Source organism: Mobula birostris, unplaced genomic scaffold (assembly GCF_030028105.1).
Source record: "Mobula birostris isolate sMobBir1 unplaced genomic scaffold, sMobBir1.hap1 scaffold_4067, whole genome shotgun sequence".
In the NCBI taxonomy this organism is placed as follows: Eukaryota; Metazoa; Chordata; class Chondrichthyes; order Myliobatiformes; family Myliobatidae; genus Mobula; species Mobula birostris.
In genome coordinates this window covers 20,001-31,097 of record NW_027277158.1, presented here as the reverse complement: position 1 = coordinate 31,097, position 11,097 = coordinate 20,001, and the positions used below count along the sequence as shown (strand labels likewise).

Sequence of the window (11,097 nt, the reverse complement as noted above, 5' to 3'; positions counted from 1 at the left end):
ATGAATCTCCCTGCACACCGTCCCTTCACACACTCCGGGTCAGACACAGAGTGAATCTCCCTCCACATCGTCCCATCACACACTCCCTGGGTCAGACACAGAGTGAATCTCCCTCCACACCGTCCCATCACACACTCCGGGGTCAACACAGAGTGAATCTCCCTCCGACACCGTCCCATCACACACTCCCGGGGTCAGACACAGAGTGAATCTCCCTCCACACCGTCCCATCACACACTCCCGGGTCAGACACACAGAGTGAATCTCCTCCACACCGTCCCATCACACACTCCCGGGTCAGACACAGAGTGAATCTCCCTCCACTACCGTCCATCACACACTCCCGGGTCAGACACAGAATGAATCTCTCCCTGTCGGTCAGACACAGAGTGAATCTCCCTCCACACCGTCCCATCAAACACTCTCACCTGGGTTCTGCTTGATGAATTGGCTGAAAGAAAAGGGAGATAGGTCAGTGTCAGTATCCTGCCTCCCCACCCCTCCCGCTCTCAGAGTCCCGGTGACCCATTTTCCCCACTGGGGGGGGGGACAGCGCAGTTTATCACTCACCCCTCCGGAAGAGCAGGCACGTGATTACGAGGAGGACGCAGACCAGCGCCCATGCCAGCACCAGCGCGAGGACCCAGGGCGGCTGTGTGGGTGCCGGTCCGCACGTGGCGTCCGACACCGAGGTTCCGTCCCGGAGGGTGAACAGGCCCTGGTCGCTGCATCTGTGGGAGGGGAGAGGGTGTCAGCCGTCCCCTGAGGTTGTCACCCTTGCCACTGTCCTGTTTCTCCCCCACTCCCTCCTCCCCTTTCCCCCTCCCCTCTCCCCTTTCCCCCTCCCCTCGGTCCTTTCTTCCTCCTCACCCACTTTTCTCTCCCCTACCCCCTCCTCCTTCCCTCTCCTTCCTTCTCCCCTCTTCCCCTCCTCCCTTCCCCCTCCTTCCTTCTCCCGCGTCCTCCCTTCCCTCCTAATCCTCCCTTCCCTCCCCCTCCTCCCTTCCCTCCCCCTCCTCCCTTCCCTCCCCCTCCCCTCCTCCCTTCCCTCCTCCTCCCCCTCCCCCTTCCCTCCCCCTCCCCCTCCCCCTTCTCCCTCCCCCTCCCCCTCCTCTCCCCCTCCCCTCCTCCCTCCCCTCCCCCTCCTCCCCTCCCCCTCCTCCCTCCGTCCTTCCTTCTCCCGCGTCCTCCCTTCCCCTCCTCATCCTCCCTTCCTTCCTCATCCTCCCTTCCCTTCCCCTCTCCTCCCTTCCCTTCTCCCCTCCTCCCCTTCTCCCCTCCTCCCCTCCCCCTCCGCCCTCCTTCCTTCTCCCGCGTCCTCCCTTCCTCTCCCTCCTCCATTCCCCCCCTTCCCCTCCAGTCTCTCCCCTTCTCCCCTCCTCTTTCCATCTCCCCTCCTCTCTCCATCTCCCCTCCTCTCTCCATCTCCCCTCCTCTCTCCATCTCCCCTCCTCTCTCCATCTCCCCTCCTCTCTCCATCTCCCCTCCTCTCTCCATCTCCCCTCCTCTCTCCTCTCCTCTCCCCTCTCCCCTCTCCCCTCTCCCCCTCTCCCCTCTCCCCTCTCCCCTCTCCCCTCTCCCCTCTCCCTCTCCCCTCTCCCCTCTCCCCTCTCCCCTCTCCCCTCTCCCCTCTCCCCTCCCTCCTCCCTCCTCCCTCCTCCCTCCTCCCTCCTCTCTCCTCTCTCCTCCCTCCCCTCTCCCCTTCCTCTCTCCATCTCCCCTCCTCTTTCCCATCTCCCCTCCTCTTTCCATCTCCCCCTCCTCTTTCCATCTCCCCTCCTCTCTCCATCTCCCCTCCTCTCTCCATCTCCCCTCCTCTCTCCATCTCCCCTCTCCCTCTCTCCTCTCCCCTCTCCCCTCTCCCCTCTCCCTCTCTCCTCTCTCCTCTCTCCTCTCTCCTCTCTCCTCTCCCCTCTCCCCTCTCCCCTCTCCCCTCTCGTCCCTCCTCTCCTCTCTCCTCCCTCTCCTCTCTCCTCCCTCTCCTCTCTCCTCCCTCCTCTCGTCCTCTCTCCTCTCTCCTCTCTCCTCCCTCCTCTCTTCTTCCTCCTCCCTCCTCTCTCCTCCCTCCTCTCTCCCTCCCCCCTCCTCTCTCTGCCCCATCACCCCTCCTCCCTTGTCCTTTTCGTCTCCCCAATGCCTCTCTTCCCTACCTGTTTCTCACTTTCCATCCCATTTCCCTTTTTCTCTGTCCAACTGCCCCCACCACCACCACCACCCTCCACCTCCACCCCGCTCTCTACCTCCCCCGTCCCGCAGTCACCTTGTCCAGGGTCGGCAGGGCGTCCGCGACGGAGAGCTGGAGAAGGTTCCCACAGCACAGGGCTGGCACGGCGCGCTCCCCGACTCGTTACCTGCCGGGTGCAGTTAGTGAGAGAGCTTCTCCAAACAAATCCAGCCCCCGCCCCACTAGGTCTGTACTGAGAGCTCGGTGCCCAAACTGAAGGGTGAAGCCGGGAGCCCAGTGGTGCCAACACAATGAGGGAGCCCCTGTCTCCAGTGGGCGCTGGGTGCCCACAGTGAGGACTGAGCAGGGGTTCCCTACCGATGTAATACATCGAGCCCACACTGGACCCCTCACTGAGGACCGAGCAGGGGTTCCCTGCCGACGTAATAGATCGAGCCCTCACTGAGGACCGAGCAGGGGTCCCTGCCGACGTAATAGATCGAGCCCACCCTGACCCTCACTGAGGACCGAGCAGGGTTTCCCTGCCGACGTAATACATCGAGCCCACCCTGGACCCTCACTGAGGACCGAGCAGGGGTTCCCTGCCGACGTAATACATCGAGCCCACCCTGGACCCTCACTGAGGACCGAGCACGGGTTCCCTACCGATGTAGTAGATCGAGCCCACACTGGACCCTCACTGGTACGGAGCAGGGGTTCCCTGCGGACGAAATACATCGAGCCCACCCTGGACCCTCACTGAGGACCGAGCAGGGGTTGGTGCCCACAGTGAGGACCCGAGCAGGGGTTCCCTACCGATGTAATAGATCGAGCCCACACTGGACCCTCACTGAGGACCGAGCAGGGTTCCCTGCCGATGTAATATATCGAGCCCACACTGAGAACAAGCAAGGGTTCGCTGCTGATGTAATATATCGAGCCCTACCCTGGACCCTCACTGAGGACCGAGCAAGGGTTCTCTGCTGATGTAATATATCAAGGCCACTTGGTGCCCACAATGAGGATCGAGTGGGGTTCCCTGCCGATGTAATATATCGAGCCCACCCTGGACCCTCACTGACGACCGGTGGGTGCCTCCTGACAGTACCATCCCTGCCACCCTCCGCCCCTGCCCCACAACGAGGAGGTGCCCGGGTCGGTGTGATGATGTGTCGAGTGTGGGTACCGTACCAGCGCTGGAAGCTCCCTGCCCGCCGGGCACGCGTCCTCTCTCCTGCAGAAGGGGCAGGCCCCGCTGGCTCCGGCGCGATGCAGACAAACCCGGGGGCGCACCTGCAGGTCCTGGGACTCGTCGGGTGCAGGGGCTCAGCTCCTGCAGACCGTGTCCTGTGGGAACGCGGTGAAAGTCAGAATCAGGGGGGCTTGCGGTTCCACCTCTTCCCTCGGCAGCTCCTACAATAGACAGACCACCCGTATCCCTCTAAACCTTCCCAGTCGAGAGTCCTTAACGTACCCGCCTCGACCGCTTCCCATAGACGGACCACACTCACCTGGGTCGCAGGCCCTGCAGCGGAGGCAGCTGAGCTGGCCATTGTCGGAGGCCGTGAACTCCCGTCCTGGCACGGCTGGCACTGCGTCTCCTGGTCAGCGTGCAGTCGTGGGCCACGTAGCTCCCTGAGGGAATGGCAGAATGTGACCGGGGTCGGGGTCGCGGGGACGCTCACTCAAAACCCGCGAGAGGTTCGGCAGGGGACGGAAGATCTCAGCCGGTCGGGCAGCACCTGTGGGAATGAGACGGCAAGTCGACGTTCCGGGCCGAGGACCTTCTCGGGGACCTGGGAAGGAAGCCGGGACGGAGGCCAGAATGGGGAAGTTGGGGGCGAGCAGATAGTGTCTGTCTGTCTGTCTCTCTCTCTGTCTCTCCCTCTCTCTCTCTGTTCTCCCTCTCTCTCTCTCTCTCCCTCTCCCTCTCTCCCTCTCTCTCTCTTTCCTCTCCCTCTCCCCGTCTCCCCCTCTCTCTCTCCCTCTCTCTCTCCCTCCCTCCCTCCCTCCCCCCTCCCTCTCTCTCTCTCCCTCTCTCCCTCCCTCTCTCCCCCTCTCCCTCTCCTTCTTGTCCCCGGGCGTATCTCGCTTAGAGAGACAGGCCTCGCGAGCTCACCATCCAGCAAGCCCCTAACTCAACCCTAGCCTAATTAACACAGAAAACCTCCCACACAATACAGGCCCTTCTGCCCACAAAGCTGTGCCGAACATGTCCCTACCTGAGAAATTACCTGGGGTTACCCATAGCCCTCGATTTTTCTAAGCTCCATGTACCTTGGTTGGGGCAACTGTAACGAAAATCAATTTCCCTCGGGATCACTAAAGTATGACTATGACCTATCCAAAAGTCTCTTAAAAGACCCTATCGCATCCGCTTCCACCACCATCGCCGGCAGCCTATTCCACGCACTCACCACTCTCTGCGTAAAAAACTTACCCCTGACATCTCCTCTGTACCTACTTCCAAGCACCTCAAAACTATGCCCTCTCGTGCTAGCCGTTTCAGCCCTGGGAAAAAGCCTCTGACTATCCACACGATCAATGCCTCTCATCATCTTGTACACCTCTATCAGGTCACCTCTCATCCTCCGTCGCTCCAGGGAGAAAAGGCCAAGTTCACTCAACCTATTCTCATAAGTCATGCTCCCAATCCAGGCAACATCCTTGTAAATCTCCTCTGCACCCTTTCTATGGTTTCCACATCCTTCCTGTGTGAGGGGACCAGAACTGAGCACAGTATTCCAAGTGGGGTCTGACCAGGGTCCTGTATAGCTGTAACATTACCCCTCGGCTCTAAAACTTGATCGCACGATTGATGAAGGCCAATGCACTGTACGCCTTCTTAACCACAGAGTCAACCTGCACAGCAGCTTTGAGTGTCCTATGGACTCGGACACCAAGATCCCTCTGATCCTCCACACTGCCAAGAGTCTCACCATTACCACTATATTTGTACTCCAGGGAGTGTGAAGGACAGAATCGAACATCGCTGTGATGATTGTACGCTCTAGTATCAATTCTTTGGCCACTATAAAGTATATTCTGCCATCATATTTGACCTACCAAATGAACCACCTCACACTTATCTGGGTTGAACTCCATCTGCCACTTCTCAGCCCGGTTCTGCATCCAATCGACGCCCCGCTGCAACCTCTGACAGCCCTCCGCACGACCCACAGCACAGCCAACCTTTGTGTCATCAGCAAATTTACTAACCCACCCCTCCGCTTCCCTCGTCCGGAGAGCCAGGGACTTGAAGTTCCTGCCTTCTGTTTTTTTTTTGAAAAAGAAACACACAAAATCAGAGAATGTGGTTCTGCGGGCGAAATACCACCCCATTCCTCAGTCCATGGGGGAGACAGATTCCTGGGTGCTGCCTTGGTGAAGGGACGAGCGAGGGGTTGTGGAACAGTTTGGAAGGGGCTGCTGGGTGCGGAGGTGGTGGGAGAGGCTGAACTCACCGGCCGGGCACATCTTACAGCAGCGATGGTCGCCTCGGTATTCCAGGCGGGGGCAGGGTGCTTCCCCATGCACCGGGGTGAGGAGCAGCTGAGGGGCACAGAGAGAGAGGGAGAGGGATTCAGAGTCAGAGGTAATGACAGCACAGCTGGGCCCGTGAAATCCATTCCAACAGCCTGCTCCCATGTACGTCCCCCTATCCAGGCTTCTCCGAACTGCTGATGTCGAGCCCGCTGGGGGCTCGTTCCACTCTTTCTTTTGTGGGGGGGGGGGGGGGAGAGTTCCCCTCAAACTTTTCACCTTTCACCCTTGACCCATGACCTCTGGCTGTATTCCCACCCGACCTGGCACCTACCCTACCTACGCCCCTCGGAGTTCTGCGCGCCTCCACCAAATCTCCCCCTCGACCTCCCGCGCTCCAACTTCAAACGGGATCCGTTGGTGCCCGCGGTTAACAGCGCAAGTTGCCCACCACCTCCACTACGCTAAACTTGGGTTGCGCAGGATTTACCCTCCTGTCTCGCCAGTGTGCGATCGAGGCCACGTTGTCACGCACCCTTTTCGTTCTGCCCATAACTGACTGGACTTTGGTCCAAAATATTAGAACAGAGAAAACCTACAGCACAATGCAGGCCCTTCGGCCCACAAAGTTGTGCCTGAACATGTCCCTGCCTTAGAAATTGCTAGACTTCCCCCTACTTATCTGAGCTCCATGTACCTATCCTGAAAAGACCCTATCGTATCCACCTCCACCACTGCCGCCGGCAGCCCATTCCACGCCCTCACCACTCTCTGAGTTAAAAAACTTACCCCCTGACATCTCCTCTGTACCTGGTCCCCAGCACCTTAAACTTGTGTCCTCTTGGGGCAACCATTTCAGCCCTGGGGGGGGTGGGGGGAAGCCTCTGACTATCCACACGATCAATGCACAACATCAGTTTGTGATGTGAAAGATACAAAGGCAAATGCTCGACTGGTACTCGAAGGCCAGTAAAAGATCCTTCCCCTTGGAAGCTGGTCTCGCTTATACCTGGCTGCTGGCGATCTCCTATTTGTTCCCCTGCGGCCCCACAACAGTCTCAGACGCTGGGGGTGATTGTTGCCAAAAGACTTCTCTTGAGGGAATGGCAATCACCTTCTTCCCCCTTCCTTTCGGAGATGGGTGGCTGACATGACCTCAGTCGTACAGATGGAGAATCTTGGGTTCTTGAGAACCAATTCAGTTAAAAAAAATTTTCACCTATCTGGGATCCATTTCTTGGCTACCTGGATGAGCAATTTCCTCCCCCCCCCCCAGCTGATTTCTGACGGCCCATCATTTCAGATGTAAAGTTTAGTACTTTTGAGCACTTTGTACAATAAGGGCATCCCTCTAATGTTACGTCTCTTTTTGTTTTGCTTGTTTGATTTTTATACACGTCTGAGCTGGTATGTTCTTGTTGATTTCATTCTGGGTTTTTTTGAAAAATTTGAAAATAAGTTTTAAAAAAAACCTACGTTCCACAGTCTCCTCTCATCCTCCTTCTCTCCGAAGAGTAAAGCCCTAGCTCCCTTCATCTCTGATCATAATGCATACTCTCTAAACCAGGCAGCATCCTGGTAAATCTCCTCTGTACCCTTTCCAATGCTTCCACATCCTTCCTATAGTGAGGCGACCAGAACTGGACACAGTACTCCGAGTGTGGTCTAACCAGAGTTTTATAGAGCATCGCGACTCTTAAACTCTATCCCTCGACTTATGAAAGCTAACGCCCCATAAGCTTTCTTAACTACCCTATCCAGCTGTGAGGCAACTTTCAGGGATCTGTGGACATGTACCCCCAGATCCCTCTGCTCCTCCACACTGCCAAGTACCCTGCCATTTACTTTAATTAGACTACGCAGTAACATAAAAGAGGAATCTCCTTGCTTAACTTACCTACCGCACGAGGCAGTGTTTGTAGCCCTGTATTATTTAATATTGTGATGAGTGATATTTTCTCTGAGACCCTGCATAGGCTGTCCAAATTTAAAACAACACTACTGGAAAATAGAGGTAAACAACAGGAATTCTGCAGATGCTGGAAATTCAAGCACTGACTTAGGCAGTACATTCCACGCACCAACCACTCTCTGAGTAAAAAACCTTCCTCTAATATCCCCCTTGAACTTCCCACCCCTTACCTTAAATCCATGTCCTCTTGTATTGAGCAGTGGTGCCCTGGGGAAGAGGCTCTGGCTGTCCACTCTTTCTATTCCTCTTAATATCTTGTACACCTCTATCATGTCTCCTCTCATCCTCCTTCTCTCCAAAGAGTAAAGCCCTAGCTCCCTTAATCTCTGATCATAATGCATACTCTCTAAACCAGGCAGCATCCTGGTAAATCTCCTCTGTACCCTTTCCAATGCTTCCACATCCTTCCAATAGTGAGGCGACCAGAACTGGACACAGTACTCCAAGTGTGGCCTGACCAGAGTTTTAGAGAGCTGCATCCTGGGGAAGAGGCGCAAGCTATGCGCTCTATTCCTCTTAATATCTTGAGGAATGTTATGATGAGGTTGTATAAGGCATCGGTGAGGCCAAGTCTGGAGTATTGTCTGCAGTTTCGGTCACCAAATTACAGGAAGGATATTAATAAGCTTGAAAGAATGCAGAGAAGGTTTACACGGATGTTGCCGGGACTAGAACATAGAATAGTACAGCACAGTACAGGCCCTTCGGCCCACAATGTTGTGCCGACCCTCAAACCCTGCCTCCCATATAACCCCTCAACTTAAGTTCCTCCATATACCTGTCCAGTAGTCTCTTAAACTTCACTAGTGTATCTGCCTCCACCACTGACTCAGGCAGTGCATTCCACGCACCAACCACTCTCTGAGTAAAAAACCTTCCTCGAATATCTCCCTTGAACTTCCCACCCCTCACCTTAAAGCCATGTCCTCTTGTATTGAGCAGTAGTGCCCCGGGGAAGAGGCGCTGGCTGTCCACTCTATCTATTCCTCTTATTATCTTGTACACCTCTATCATGTCTCCTCTCATCCTCCTTCTCTCCAAAGAGTAAAGCCCTAGCTCCCTTAATCTCTGATCATAATGCATACTCTCTAAACCAGGCAGCATCCTGGTAAATCTCCTCTGTACCCTTTACAATGCTTCCACATCCTTCCTATAGTGAGGCGACCAGAACTGGACACAGTACATGGTACTTTTTTTTTTTGGAAAAATTTGAAAATAAAATATTTTAAAAAATCTTCTATGTTCCATGCGTGCCATAGAGGGAGTACACAGAAGGTTCACCAGATTGATTCCTGGGATGGCAGGACTTTCATATGAAGAGAGACTGGATGAACTGGGCTTGTACTCGTTGGAATTTAGAAGATTGAGGGGGGATCTGATTGAAATGTATAAGATCCTAAAGGGATTGGACAGGCTAGATGCAGGAAGATTGTTCTCGATGTTGGGGAAGTCCAGAACGAGGGGCCACAGTTTGAGGATAAAGGGGAAGCCTTTTAGGACCGAGATTAGGAAAAACCTCTTCACACAGAGAGTGGTGAATCTGTGGAATTCTCTGCCACAGGAAACAGTTGAGGCCAGTTCATTGACTATATTTAAGAGGGAGTTGGATATGGCCCTTGTGGCTACGGGGGTCAGGGGGTATGGAGGGAAGGCTGAGGCGGGGTTCTGAGTTGGATGATTAGCCATGATCATAATAAATGGCGATGCAGGCTCGAAGGGCCAAATGGCCTACTCCTGCGCCTATTTTCTATGTTTCCACGTTCCAAGGAAGAAGGATCTCGCCCGTCTAACCTTTTCCTGTCGATCCAGTCCTCCAGGGCCGGCAGCAACCTTGTAACGCTGGGTGGCAGTGTGAAATGTGCGGAGGATGTTATGAGAATGCAGGGTGACTTGGACAGGCTGGGTGAGTGGGCAGATGCATGGCAGATGCAGTTTAATGTAGATAAATGTGAGGTTATCCACTTTGGTGGTAAGAACAGGAAGGCAGATTATTATCTAAATGGAGTCAAGTTAGGAAAAGGGGAAGCACAATGAGATCTAGGTGTTCTTGTACATCAGTCACTGAAAGCAAGCATGCAAGTACAGCAGGCAGTGAAGAAAGCTAATGGCATGCTGGCCTTCATAACAAGGGGAATTGAGTCTCGGAGCAAAGAGGTCCTTCTGCAGCTGTACAGGGCCCTGGTGAGACCACACCTGGAGTATCGTGTGCAGTTTTGGTCTCCAAATTTGAGGAGAGACATTCTTGCTATTGAGGGAGTGCGGCGTAGGTTCACGAGGTTAATTCCCGGGATGGCGGGACTGTCATATGTCGAAAGATTGGAGCGACTGGGCTTGTAAACACTGGAATTTGGAAGGCTGAGAGGGGATCTTATTGAAACGTATAAGATTATTAAGGGATTGGACACGCTGGAGGCAGGAAGCATGTTCCCGCTGATGGGTGAGTCCAGAACCAGAGGCCACAGTTTAAGAATAAGGGGTGGGCCATTTAGAGCGGAGTTGAGGAAAAACTTTTTTCACCCAGAGAGTGGTGGATATGTGGAATGCTCTGCCCCAGAAGGCAGCGGAGGCCAAGTCTCTGGATGCTTTCAAGAAAGAGATGGATAGAGCTCTTAAAGATAGCGGAGTGAAGGGATATGGGGAGAAGGCAGGAAATGGATACTGATTGTGGATGATCAGCCATGATCACAGTGAATGGCGGTGCTGGCTCGAGGGGCCAAATGGCCTACTCCTGCACCTATTGTCTATTGTCTAGTTTCTCTGCACTCCTTCAACCTTCTTTACACCTTTCCTGAGTTCAGGTGACCGGAACTGCGCACAGTGCCCCAAATTAGGCCCCGCCAGCGAGGGAAAGTGTGCAGACACTGGAAATCCAGAGAACAACACAGACATGGAGGAACTCAGTGGGTGAGGCAGCGTCTGGGCAGCACAGTTGACGTTTCAGGCCGAGACCCTTCAGTAGGACTGGAGGGAAAAAGCCAAGCAGATTTGAAAGGTCGGGGGGAAGAGAGAGACACCCAAGCTGATAGGTGAAACTTGGCGTGGGGAGGTTTGAAGCAGAGAGCTGGGAAGTTGATCGGAAGTCTTGGACCAGCTGGGAAAATGGCAGATGGAGTTTAATACAGACAAGTGTGAGGTATTGCACGTTGGAAGGACAAACCAAGGTAGAACATACAGGGTTAATGGTAAGGTACTGAGGAGTGCAGTGGAACAGAGGGATCTGGGAATACAGATACAAAATTCCCTAAAAGTGGCGTCACAGGTAGATAGGGTCGTAAAGAGAGCTCTTGGTACTTTGGCCTTTATTAATCAAGGTATTGAGTATAAGAATTGGAATATTATGCTCAGGTTGTGTAAGGCATCGGTGAGGCCAAATTTGGAGTATTGTGAACAGTTTCAGTCACCAAATTACAGGAAGGATATTAATCAGCTTGAAAGAATGCAGGGAAGGTTTACAAGGATGTTGCCGGGACTTGAACAT

The 11,097-nt window shown here is 54.3% G+C and overlaps 1 pseudogene; it reads right to left on the bottom strand.

Annotated features, from left to right (window-relative positions):
* Positions 1 to 428: 428 nt before the first annotated feature.
* The window catches only part of LOC140193161 (tumor necrosis factor receptor superfamily member 5-like), a 14,221-nt pseudogene continuing 3,552 nt past the window's right edge, over positions 429 to 11,097 (bottom strand).